Here is a 14,100-nt window from a genome sequence, read left to right as displayed (position 1 = left end):
TTCCCCATCTATTTGCCATGAAGTGATGGGACCAGGTGCCATGATCTTAGTTTTCTGAATGTTGAGCTTTAAGCCAACTTTTTCATTCTCCTCTTTCAGTTTCAAGAGGCTCTTTAGTTCTTCTTCACTTTCTGCCATAAGGGTGCTGTCATCTGCATATCTGAGGTGACTGATATTTCTCCCGGCAATCTTGATTCTTGCCTGTGCTTCATCCAGCCCAGTGATTCTCATGATGTACTCTGCATATAAGTTAAATAAGCAGGGTGACAATATACAGCCTTGATGTACTCCTTTTCCAATTTAGAACCAGTCTGTTCTTCCATGTCCAGTTCTAACTGTTGCTTCCTGATCTGCATACAGATTTCTTAAGAGGCAGGTCAGGTGGTCTGCTATTCTTATCTCTCTAAGAATTTTCCAGTTTGTTGTGATCCACACAGTCAAAGGCTTTGGTGTAGTCAATAAAGCAGAAGTAAATGATGTTTTTCTGGAACTCTCTTGCTTTTTCGATGATCCAATGGATGTGGCAATTTGATCTCTGGTTCCTCTGCCTTTTCTAAAACCAGCTTGAACACCTGTAAGTTCATGGTTCACGTCCTGTTGAAGCCTGGCTTGGAGAATTTTGAGCATTACTTTACTAGCGTGTGAGATGAGTCCAATTGTGTGGTAGTTTGAGCAGTCTTTGGCATTGCCTTTCCTAGGGATTGGAATGCAACTGACCTTTTTCAGTCCTGTGGCCACTGCTGAATTTTCCAAATTTGCTGGTATATTGAGTGTAGCGCTTTCACAGCATCATCTTTCAGGATTTGAAATAGCTCAATTGGAATTCTATCACCTCTGCTATCTTTGTTTGTAGTGATGCTTCCTAAGGCCCACTTGACTTCACATTCCAGGATATCTGGCTCTAGGTGAGTGATCACACCATCATGTTTATCTGAGTCATGAAGATCTTTTTTATACAGTTCTTCTGTGTATTCTTGCCACCTTTTCTTAATATCTTCTGCTTCTGTTAGGTCCCTACCATTTCTGTCCTTTATTGAGCCCATCTTTGCATGAAATATTCTCTTGGTATCTCGAATTTTCTTGAAGAGACCTCTACTCTTTCCCATTCTATTGTTTTTCTCTATTTCTTTGCATTGATCTCTGAGGAAAGCTTTATCTCTCCTTGCTATTCTTTGGAACTCTGCATTCAAATAGGTATATCTTTCCTTTTCTCCTTTGCTTTTTCCCTTCTTTTCACAGCTATATGTAACCCCTCTCAGACAGCTGTTCTGCTTTTTTGCATTTCTTTTTCTTGTGGTGGTCTTGATCCCTGTCTCCTGTACAATGTCACGAACCTCCGTCCATAGTTCATCAGGCACTCTATCAGATCTAGTCCCTTAAATGTATTTCTCACTTCCACTGCATAATTGTGAGGGATTTGATTTAGGTCATACCTGAATGGTTTATGGTTTTCCCTACTTTCTTCAATTTAAGTGAATTTTACAATAAGATGTTCATGATCTGAGCCAGTCAATTCCCAGTCTATTTTTTGCTGATTGTATAGAGCTTCTCCATCTTTGGCTGCAAAGAATATAATCAATCTGATTTCAGTGTTGACCATCTGGTGATGTCTATGTGTAGAGTCTTCTCTTGTGTTGTTGGAAGAGGTTAGTTAATTATGACTAACCTATGGTCCTTATAATGAACTTTCTCTGGTCATTTGTCAAATACCATATGCATCTATGTTTGTCTTACAGTTAAATTGATAAAGTCACATCCTGGGTTTGTTCCATTGAGGGAACGGATCTGACCAGCCCACCACCCCATCAAAACAAATGATACCATCATTCATTTCATTATCACACAATTAGAATCATACGGGATTTAAGCAGGCAGAAAACTTAGTCCAAGGTCATTTTTTATGTAAGAAAATTGAGACCCATAGTTGAGATTATTGCCCAAAGTGACAAAGTGAGTTAACACCAAACCTCAGAACCAGACTTCCCATTCTTGATTCCTTTTCCTCTTTGCAGAAGTTTATAACAGTCTATGTAAGTTTGTAATAACTACAATTTTCCTATCTCTTTGTTAGCAAAATATTAAACTATGACTATAGCAATTCCAGTCTGTTATTATTGGCTAGAAATGAATATTCTCATATTCATATGGTTTTTTATTCTCTACTCTTGGCATATTTAAAACAAAAAATTCATCTAGCATTTTTCTAACCATAACCGGTAAGCAATTAAGCATTCCTTCTCAAAAAAGTCTGATACAACTAGAAAAGGGAATCTGTTAACCAGAAGAAAGGTGCAGATACATCAAAACCTGGAGAAAATAATTAAAATATGATTCATGAGCCAGGCCAATAATTAGGTTAATTAGCATCTGATCCAAACTAGATGTTTCAAAACGAAAATAGCATTCATTGCGTATGTTTAATGACTTTAATATATTCAATATCAAAGAAAACCATACTTTTTAGTCTTTGAGTCTTTTGATTCATAAGAAAACAGGGAAATGAGCTTGTGGCTTTGTCAGAATGTACTTTTTTAAAAATTGGAGCACAGTTGATTAACAATGGTGTGTTAGTTTTAGGTGTACAACAAAGTGATTCAGAGGTACTTTCATGCTTAACTGCATTAGCAACAATTAGAATATCGAGGTTTCATAATAGCTTTCATCTCTTTAGATTATAGTGACGAACAATTGCTTATTTGGTGTTTTAAGTAGAGCACTCAAGCCTAAATGCAAAGTAAATAATTTTTAAAGAAAATACAAAGAAATAAAGCTAGGGTCTTCAAAAACTGAAAGGGTTTTCTCTATAGTTGGTTTTCCATAAAAGATGTGATCAGATTCCGTTCAACAAGATTGGAAGAGGCCTAACATTTATTGAGGTATCAAATGTTCTTTGGCTCATCTAATATTTATAACAAATTTAAAAGGTGGATGTTTTCTTCATTTTAGAGATGATAAAACTGAAGCATTTTTAGATTAGGCAACTTGTTTATTTTAGAACCAGTTGGTGGCAGAGCCGTGGTTCAAACCTGTCAAATACTTACTAAGACTATACAAATTATAGCACACAGTACCAGCCCTGAGGATTCTTGGCCTCTGTCCTCAAGGAGCTCAGAGTCTTGCTGAGGAGGCAGCCAGTACTATTGGGTGTGAAAATATCATAGTAGAGGTAAGTACAGGGCGCTATAGAAGGGATCCCAGCACTCCCCTGGTTTTAATTGCCACCTATATATGAATGATCCAAATCCATGTGCTCAGAGCAGTCTCCAAACTCATGTGCTCAGCTGCCACTGAGACTCTCCACTTGGCTGTCCCATAGTCCCCCCACATCTCACAAGTCTTTCCAACCTCTCGGTCACACCCCACCTGTGTTTCCTAGCTCATTAACAATATCCTGGGTCCTATTTTCCACTCCCTTCACGAACAGTCCTTCATGTGGTCTCCATCCTAGCTTCTTATTATCATTCATACCTCTTTCTTCTCCATCCTATGGCCACCGCCTTAGTTGAAGCCCTCAACATCTCTCCATTGGATTGCTTCAATTTGGGAAGATGATCTCCCACTTATCAGGGTAAATCCCTCTTAATCTGTTTTCCGTCACTACAATGTCATTCCTTGCACAAAATCCTTTAAAGTCTTCTCAGGGTCTCCAGGATACACTCCAAACTCCCTAGCCTGGCAGATGAGACCCTGCATGATGAGGTCCCAATACTTCTCTGGCATTATCTTCATCTGCTACATGCCAGCCTTGATAGGTGTTGGGGATGGAATGGTAAAAACGTATTGTGTAATACCAGAACCTGTACTCAAGAAGGTTATATCAAAAGATCAAGAAATACGAACAAAATAGTTGCAAGCTGTAACAGGTCCTATAAAGAGGATGCAGCTACAAAATTTCTTTTAAAAATTATCAAATAAAACCCAATAACATAGAAATACATAATACATCATTACTACATGGATTTTATACCAAAATTAAAATTGGGTTAACATTTGAGAATAAATGCAATTCATCACATAACAAAGTAAAAAAGAAAAGCCGTATGATTATCTCAATGGATCCAGAAAAAGCACTTGTCAAAATCTAACATTCCTAATTTTAAAACGAAACAAAACGCAAAACTTCTAGCACGAAAAACAGAAAGGAGTCTCCTCAACCTGATAAAGAGCATCTGTGAAAATCCTACAGCTTTCTCTATGGAAAACGTGCAGCCAACAGCATACTTAATGATGAAAGACTGATGATGATGGTGGTGAGTGTTTTGGATCTAAAACTGGGAAACAAGATAAGCATGTCTGCTCTTACCACTTCTATTTGTTGCTGTTTCAACCAGTAGAGGTTCTAGCTGGTACCATAAGGTAAGAAAAATAAATGAAAAGCATCCAGATTAGAAACAAAAGACCAAGAAAAGTTTTATCTTCATACACACAATTGTAGAAAATCCAAGGAAATTTTTTTTTAAAGTACTAGAACTACTAAGTGGGTTTAACAATGTTGCAGAATGTGAGATCAATATACAAACCCATTGTTTTCTACATACTAGCAATAAACAACTGAAAATTGAAGTTAAAAATTTATAAGTCGCTCAGTCATGATCAACTCTTTGCGAGCCTATGAACTATAACCCACCAGTCTCCTCTGTCCATGGAATTCTCTAGGCAAGAATACTGGGGTGGGTAGCCATTTCCTTCTCCAGGGGATCTTTCTGACCCAGGAATTGAGCCCAAGACTCCTTCACTGCAGGTGGATTCTTTACCACTTGAGCCACCAGGGAAGCTCACTATCAAAATACAAAATACTTAAGGATAGATCTGTAAAAAGATATGCAAGACCCATAAACTTCAAAACGTCATTGGACTTAAAGATAACCTAAATAAATGGAGAGATAGACCTCATCGTGAGACAGAAGACTTGAACTGACCTATAGATAGGATGCAATTCCAATCAAAATCCCAGGAGGCTTTCTGATTCATGGAAATTCAAGGGACCTAGAGTAGCTAAAACAACACTGTAAAATAACAACAAAATTTCAGGGCTATCACAACCTAATTTAAGTTACAATAATGAAGACAGTATGGTATCCTTATCAAGAAAGATAAATAGGTCAATACAACGCAATAGAGTCCAGAAACAGACCTAAACCTAGATGAACAATTTTTCTGGACAAAGGTACAAAGGCAAAGTAGTTTGAATATATAGTCTGTTTCAACAAATGGTGCTGTAAACAATTTACATCTATATGCTAAAATATAAACTTCCATCATTTATCAGATAGAAAAATTAACTAAAATTGAATCACAGATCTAAATGTAAAAAGATGATAAAACCTGTAGAAAAAAATAGCAGAAAATCTTTGTGACTTTGGGTTAGGCAAAAATTTCTCAGATACAACATGAAAACATGATCCATAAAGGAACAAATTGATAAGGAGTTTAAAAATTCAAAAATTAAAAACTTCTTTTTGAAAGTCACTACTGGACAAATGAAGATATAATACACAGCCTGGGAAAAAATATTGGCAAAGTATGTACCTGACAAGGACTTTTACCTAGAATGTATGAAGAACTTTCAACACTCAAAAATAAGGGAAAAAACAAACCCAGTTTAAAATGAGTAAAAATTTGCCCAGATGCTTGATGAAAAGAGAGACAGGAATGGCATAAAAAAGATGTTAAGCATAAAGTCATTAATGAAACAAATTAAAACCATGATAAGATACCACTACACATCTCTTAGAATAACTGAAGTTAAACAGGCTGATCACAGCAAGTGTTTGACGAGGGTATGGAGAAACTGGAACTCTCATATACTGCTGGTGGGAACATAAAATATGAAAAATGGTACATCACTTTGTAAAACAGTTTCTTATAAAGTTGACATATCCCTTTCATTTTATCCAGTTATTCTACCTCTAGGGATTAACTTGAGACAAAAGAAAGCCACAGTCCATACAAATACTTCTACAAGGATGTTTACAGTCAGTTTTTGGTAATAGCTAATCTTCTACAATTATGCTGAATCTAGGCTCAAAAGATTATGAAAGTTCTTCATACATTCTAGATACAAGTCCTTGTCAGGTACATACTTTGCCAATATTTTTCCCCAGGCTGTGTATTATATCTTCATATACCCAAAAGAGTATATATTGTATGATTCAATTTATATAAAACTCTGCAAAATGCAAAATAGTCTGCAGTGATGAAAAGTTCCTTGGGGTCATGTAGAGTGTAGGGAAGGCTGGGAGGTATGGATTATCAAGGCGCAGGAACACACTTCAGGGATGAGGGGTGCATTCACCATCTTTGAAGTGGTGATGCTTTCATGAGTACAGACATGCATCCAAACTTATCCAGTGGTACATTTTAAATATGTCAACTCACTCCAGTAGTCTTGCCTGGAGAATCCCACAGACAGAGGAGCCTGGTGGGCTACAGTCCATTGAGTCACAAAGAGTGTGACATGACTGAAGCACCTTCACATGCATGCAGGAAACTGTTAAAATAATTAAAATAAAAGCAATCTAAAGAATTACTTCAATTCATTCCTAGCCAAGGGTTCCCATACATTTCCAAATTAGAAAGTAATTAGCTAAATAGCATACTTAAGATTTTAGGATGGAAATAGAGTTTTATAACAGAAATTGGATATATATGAGGATAAGGCTATGGTTTTTCCAGTGGTAATGTATGGATGTGAGAGTTGGACTGTGAAGAAAGCTGAGCGCCGAAGAATTGATGCTTCTGAACTGTGGTGTTGGAGAAGACTCTTGAGAGTCCCTTGGACTGCAAGGAGATCCAACCAGTCCATCCTAAAGGGGATCGGTCCTGGGTGTTCACTGGAAGGACTGATGCTGAAGCTGAAACTCCAGTACTTTGGCCACCTCATTCAAAGAGTTGACTCATTGGAAAAGGCTCTGATGCTGGGAGGGATTGGGGGCAGTAGGAGAAGGGGACGACAGAGGTTGAGATGGCTGGATGGCATCACCGACTCGATGGACATGAGTTTGAGTGAACTCCGGGAGTTGGTGATGGACAGGGAGGCCTGGCGTGCTGTGATTCATGGGGTTGCACAGCGTCGGACACGACTGAGTGACTGAACTGAACTGAACTGAATGATTCAATGGCTGCTAGTTTAATATACTCTGACACATGTTTCAAGGATGATAAACTAAATCTCAAACTTGATTTCACTTCCTTTTTTCTTTCTTCTCTTTTTCCCTCCCTTTTCTTTCAGCAACAGAAATGGGTAAGAGACTAAGGATGGCTTAATTAGAATAATATAATCATGCAGCTCATATAGATAACATAGCAGTCTCCAAGACTGCTATGATAACATAGAGTATCCAAGCACTCTGCAAGGTGGGACTACGTAGAATCTTAAACATGAAAGGGAGCCTTTATTTTACAGAATAGCAATCTCACTTGGAAAATGAAGTTAAATAGCTTCCCCAAGTTCAAAGAGCTAGAATTCGGTGACATTTTTAAAAATTCTATTAAAAACAAGATTTGGGACAGAATTTATTAACTGGTGGGCTTCCTGGTGGCTCAGTGGGAAAGAATCCCCCTGCTATGCAGGAGACACGGGTTTGATCTGTGGGTTGAAAAGGTTCCCTGGAGAAAGAAATGGTAACCCACTCCAGCACTTGCCTGGGAAATCCCAAGGACAGAGGAACCTAGCAGGCAGTCCATGGGGTTACAAAAGAGTTGGACACAACTAAGCAACATATTAACTGGTAGCCAATCATCTGACCAGGCTGTTTTTCCACTTTCCTGTTTATTCACTGGACCATAGCTGGTATGAAGTTAAAAGAACTAAAACAGCAGTTCTCAGTCTTAGTTCAGTTCAGTCGCTCAGTCATGTCCAGCTCCTTGTGACCCCATGGACTGCAGCACACCAGGCTTCTCTGTCCATCACCAACTCCCGGAGCTTACTCAAACTCATGTCCGTCGAGTCGGTGATGCCATCCAACCATCTCATCCTCTGTCGTCCCCTTCTCCTCCTGCCTTCAATTTTTCTCAGCATCAGGGTCTTTTCCAATGAGTCAGTTCTTCACATCAGGTGGCCAAAATACTGGAGTTTCAGCTTCAGCATTAGTCCTTCCAACGATTTCCTTCAGGATGGACTGGTTGGATCTCCTTGCAGTCCAAGGGACTCTCAAGAGTCTTCTCCAACACCACAGTTCAAAAGCATCGATTCTTTGGCACTCAGCTTTCTTTATGGTCCAACTCTCACATCCATACACGAGTACTGGAAAACCCATAGCTTCGACTAGATGGACTTTGTTAGCAAAGTAATATATCTGCTTTTTAATATGCTGTCTAGGTTGGTCATAACTTTTCTTTCAAGGAGCAAGCGCCTTTTAATTTCATGGCTGCAGTCACCATCTGCAGTGATTTTGGAGCCCAAGAAAATAAAGTCTGTCACTGTTTTCATTGTTTCCCCATCTATTTGCCATGTAATGGGACCAGATGCCATGATCTCAGTTTTCTGAATGTTGAGCTTTAAGCCAACTTTTTCACTCTCCTCTTTCACTTTCATCAAGAGGCTCTTTAGTTCTTCGCTTTCTGCCTTAAGGGTGATGTCATCTGCATATCTGAGGTTATTGATATGTCTCCCAGCAGTCTTGATTCCGGCTTGTGCTTCATCCAGCCTGGCATTTCTCATGATGTACTCTGCATATAAGTTAAATAAGCAGAGTGAGAAATAACAGCCTTGACGTACTCCTTTCCCAATTTGGAACCAGTCTGTTGTTCCAGGTCCCGTTCTAACTGTTGCTCCTTGAACTGCATACAGATTTCTCAGGAGGCAGGTAAGGTGATCTGGAATTCCCGTTTCTTGAAGAATTTTCCACAGTTTGTTATGATCCACACAGTCAAAGGCTTTGGTGTAGTCTTCATTGCATAACAAAAACAAGAAACCAGATCCTACCCCTAGGGTTGATCCAGTTGGTTTGGGCAGGTCTCAGACTTCGTGTTCATCAAAATCACATGGAAAGACACTATTCCTGAGTTTGATTTGGGGAGTTGGAATGGTGCTCAATAACTTGAATTTCAAATAAATCCTGAGGTCACACTGATGCTGCTGGTCTGTGAACCACACTGAGAACCCCTGGGGGTAAGGCATCAGGTAACTTTTCTTTAAGTTCTCCAAGATAGTAATGTTTAGACAGTTGAAAATCACTTGCCTAAAAACAGTCATTCTCAATCTTTCTTGAAATCACCTGGAGAATTAAAAAAATTAAAAAATACTGCTGCCTAAGTCTCTACCTTCTATTTTAATTGATCTGGGATGCAGCCTGAATGTTGAGGCTTTTTTTTAAAGGTTTTAAGATATAAAGGAATGATATTACAGATGATTCTGATATGTAGTCAAAACTGAGAGTTGCTGAAAATATTCTGCTTCCTCAAATCCTATTATCATTTACCTAAAATTTCCCCAGAGCTGGGTACTTTCACCACTATAACATAATAGAAATTCCTTTCTAACTTGTTGTCCATGAACAATGATTAATTTCCAGTTTGATGTTTTAATAATGCTAATATTTATTGAATACTTGGATGTAGTAGGCCTGGTGGTGAGGGTTTTGCCTCTTTACCGTCTTTTTGATCCATTTTGCTCACTGAATGGTTAGGCTTTGCTTACCGAATGGTTAGGCTTTGCTTACCGAATGGTTAGGCTTTGCTTACCGAATGGTTAGGCATTGCTTACTGAATGGTTCAGTTCAGTTCAGTTCAGTTCAGTCGCTCAGTCGTGTTCGCCTCTTTGCAACCCCATGAATCACAGCACACCAGGCCTCCCTGTCCATCACCAACTCCCGGAGTTCACCCAAACTCATGTGCATTGAGTTGGTGATGTCATCCAGCCATCTCATCCTCTGTCATCCCCTTCTCCTCCTACCCCCAATCCCTCCCAGCATCAGTCTTTTCCAATGAGTCAACTCTTCACATGAAGTGGCCAAAGTATTGGAGTTTCAGCTTCAGCATCATTCCTTCCAGCGAACACCCAGGACCGATCTCCTTTAGGATGGACTGGTTGGATCTCCTTGCAGTCCAAGGGACTCTCAAGAGTCTTCTCCAACACCACAGTTCAAAAACATCAATTCTTCGGCACTCAGCTTTCTTCACAGTCCAACTCTCACATCCATACATGACCACTGGAAAAACCATAGCCTTGACTAGACGGACCTTTGTTGGCAAAGTAACGTCTCTGCTTTTTAATATGCTATCTAGGTTAGGCTTTGCTTACTGAATGGTTATGCTTTAAATCCTTTTTCCTCAGAGAGACGCTTTAATTTCTAAAAGTAATATTGTCTTCCAATCTGTTATTAATGAATATTACATTTTTTAATTGGAGGATACTTGCTTTACAATATTTTGTTTCTTCTGTACAAGAATGTGAATTAGTTGTAGGAAGACATATATCTTGGAGGAGGGCATGGCAACCCACTCCAGTATTCTTGCCTGGAGAATCCCCACGGACAAGAGTCTGGCAGGCTATAGTCCGTGGAGCTGCAGAGTCGGACATGACTGAGCAACTCAGCACAGCACAGCACATGCATATGTATCTCCTCCCTCTTGAATTAGATATCATGTTTTATTCTGTTTCTACTGGCGAGAAACTCAAGACAGGAAAAGAGAGGGAGAGAGAGAAAGGCCAGGGGGCATTTTATAAGGGGAAAAAAAATCTTTTGATCTTAATACTTCCCCCTTAGTATTCGATCCTCTGTGGGCCTTGGCTGGGGTTTTATAGATTCAGTAATTCCCAGAGGAAAATTCCAAGAACATTTATGATTCTGACCAAAGGCAGCTGATTTTCCTTTTGCTTTTAATTAATGCACTTCTTTCATTTCCAACAACAATGAAAAACCACTAACTTTTTTCCCCAGAAAGTAACTTCCTCGGGAAAAAATTATAATACTATTAAGCACAGTGATATAACTTGCTTCAGGTCAAGGGGTTTTAGACTTCACAGGAAACATTCAGTAGTTCTTACGTGTCTCATAGCACTTCCCATCTCTTCACAAGATGGTTCTGATATGTGCTATTGCACAACCCACCTCATACAGAGAATTATTTTTAGAATCAAGGTTAAGAATACATCCTACAACTTTAGTTCTTAAAGTTCCACTCATTTCAAGCTTCATGAGATCTAAGAGCCATCAGGAGCCATCTCTTTAATTTTTAGACCTGTGGTCTAGCAAAGTGTTCAGTAAATAGTACTTAATAAATGTTGACTAGATGGATGAGTGTGTACACACAGGTGTATTTGCTTCACATAAGCCAACACCACTGGGAGACCGACTTGGAGAGTTTTAAGAGTTAAGGTAGACAAATGCCATCTTTATGATCTAAGATTTCTTCAGTGCTCCAATTTTCCCTTCCCTACTTTTGTACCAGTTTTGAAAAGAACACAATTCACCCTAATGAGGCTGGCTCATCTCCTCACTCACCCATCTTCCTTCTTAAAATAGCCAAAGCAGCTATTCTGATCCTACCACAAGATACAAAATTCGTTATAACCAAAACATGACTGTGGGAGGTACTCACTGATAAAATATAACAATGCAAATCTTATGATACACGTTGCCAGAAAATTTGGGGGCAGTTTTTCAAGGCTGATAAGCTCTTTATAGAGCTTTCCCTGGTGGCTCAGTGCTAAAGAATCTGCCTGCCAGCACAAGAGACTTGGGTTCAATCCCTGATCTGGAAAGATCCCTTGGAGAAGGAAATGGCAACCCACTGCAGTACTCTTGCCTGGAGGACCCCATGGAGCCTGGCATGGGGTAGCAAACAGCTGGACATGACTTACCAACAGAATAACAACAACAAAGCCCTGGCTGAGAAAGTGGTGAGTGAGAAAGCACTCACTGCAGCAAGGTCAGAGTTCAACCTGGGCAACACACGGCACAGCACCTGGGTCACTTCCCTGTGCTTCAGTTTCCTCATCCTCAAATAAAGAGGTGTAGGTGTCCTCCTAGCTCTGACACAGCCTGCATCTCTGTATTTGTCTTCACATTATGGCGTATACAGTCATTGTGCAGACACAGAAGGGCCAAGCAGGGAAGTCTACATATTTGCTTTGAAGGGTAAAAAAAGAGAAAGAAATGATTTATAATAATTGGAGAATGCCAGGATCTAGGGGGTTGGTTTTGTTTTAAATACAAGTGTTCTCCGTTTGCTGCTTTGGTTTTCATATAACATCAGGTTCCCCAAGCCATGTGGACTTGCATTATATTATTCTTTAAAAGGTATGAAACCAGGCTGGGTAACAGCCTGGCACAGGAATCAACTTATCAAGTGACACGGTTCAGTTTGTAATACAAGTAAGTTTTTCAGGAACCTGTTTCGCACTAGAGACTGCTACGGAACCAAGATAAAATTGTTGTGAAACCACCAAACAAGCTCGAAACAAAGCTGATGCAACCTATTCACCTGTCTTGGAAGTTAGCAAGCATTGCTATGGTTAGGCTGAAGCCCACTAACCACCTGAGTTATGCAACTGAAAAGCACCGGCTTGATTAGGTCCTGGTCCTTGTGCTGCATGGACCTTGCCCCAGTGAAAGCATTAGAAATTAACTTTATGACACCCGAATGAGAACAAACAATTCAGAAATCATAAAAATAACATAAATCAAAGCCACTGTCTATGAAACAACTAACAGTTCTAAGCTGAGATTTGGTTACTGAACTAATTTAAAGGAACTAATAAACACACAAGTCAATCCACACCTGCTTATAAATCATAAAGGGAGTTTTAAAAATCAAATAAACAATAATACCCAAACACTGAAGCAAAGAAGTCAGTTATCTATTTACCTACTGGTGACCAACAACAGAAGCTTAGCGCTTTCAGGAGCCAGGCCATTTTGATCCTTAGTTTTACACGACTAAACCAAGACTTATGTTAGCAGAAGGAGCAATCTGCTGCCAGGGTCTGCCCGAACTCCAAGCACCTGCTTTCTCTGGTCTGGAGGCAGATGGTACATTGTAAAAATAAAAGTTATGGGGAAAATGTACAGAAAGATATTCCCTTTAAAACCTTTTAAGAGGTTCTTTTCCCTAAAATCTAATGCCATAAATATACATGTTTATGTTAATATCTTAGCTTAGAATTTGGAACTGATTCGGGGCATTAAAAAAGTTTCCTTAGCCTGATTCATATTCATGTGTTCACATATTTCCATGGAATATGAAAACAGCTTTTCCTTTAGCTGATTAACACCTAAGGCAGCACAGGACAGGAATTTTGGAATTCTAACAAATATCCTAGACAAAAACGGCTGCTGTCCTTATCCTTCAATATTACCACCAACTGTACCTCCACTAAGTGCTTGTATAGTAACTAAGACACTGCTTAATAAGTATCTGAATCAGCTCAGGCTGCTATAGCAAACTAGCACAGATGGAGTGGCTTAAACAACAACAGCAATGAACTTATCACTGTTCTGGAGACTGGTGAGTCCAAGATCCAGGGCCAGTTTTGTTCCCTGTGAGGTTTGTCTTCCTGGCTGGCAGACAGCCATGATCTTACTACATCCTCACATGGCAGATAGCAAGCTCTGATCTCTCTCCTTCTTCTCATAAGAACATTGACCCCAATGTGGGGACCCCAAGAATGATGTCACCTAACCCTAATGACCTCCCAAAGGCCCCACCTCCAAATAACACCATGTGGGGGTTAGGACTTCAGCCTATGGATTTTGGAGGGACATAATCACTTAGTCCATAATGGGATAACCTAGTTTATATTTGTAGGATTTGCAATAGGTGAGCTAGACTGTAATAAACTTGTCTTATAATACACTTTTCCATAATGATTGTACACGCTGGTGCATCTCAGACTTTAGGTGCATTGGAATCCCCTGAAGCTTGTTAAAACACAGAGCACTTGGCCTGACCCTAGGGATTCTCATTTAGTAGGTTTGAGGTTTGAGTCAGTTCCTCATTTGGTGGAGAACTAAGGACTTGTATTTCTAGCAAGCTCCCAGATGACACTGATGCTATCTGTTTGAGAACCACTGATGCAGGTGCTCCCTTCAGAATGTCAATATCACTTATGACTCTCTGGGCCTGTATTGGCTTCTCAGTAATAACTCTTACGCT

The 14,100-nt window shown here is 39.5% G+C and overlaps 1 protein-coding gene across 1 annotated transcript in view; it reads right to left on the bottom strand.

The window, feature by feature from the left end:
* The window catches only part of DMGDH (dimethylglycine dehydrogenase), a 70,741-nt gene that overhangs the window by 14,390 nt on the left and 42,251 nt on the right, over nt 1-14,100 (bottom strand). The gene's annotated exons all lie outside the window — the stretch shown is intronic.

The sequence above is a fragment of the Capricornis sumatraensis genome, chromosome 2 (genome assembly GCF_032405125.1).
Source record: "Capricornis sumatraensis isolate serow.1 chromosome 2, serow.2, whole genome shotgun sequence".
NCBI lineage: Eukaryota > Metazoa > Chordata > Mammalia > Artiodactyla > Bovidae > Capricornis > Capricornis sumatraensis.
The sequence above is the reverse complement of the archived record's forward strand: the minus strand, read 5'-3'. Positions and strand labels throughout refer to the sequence as shown.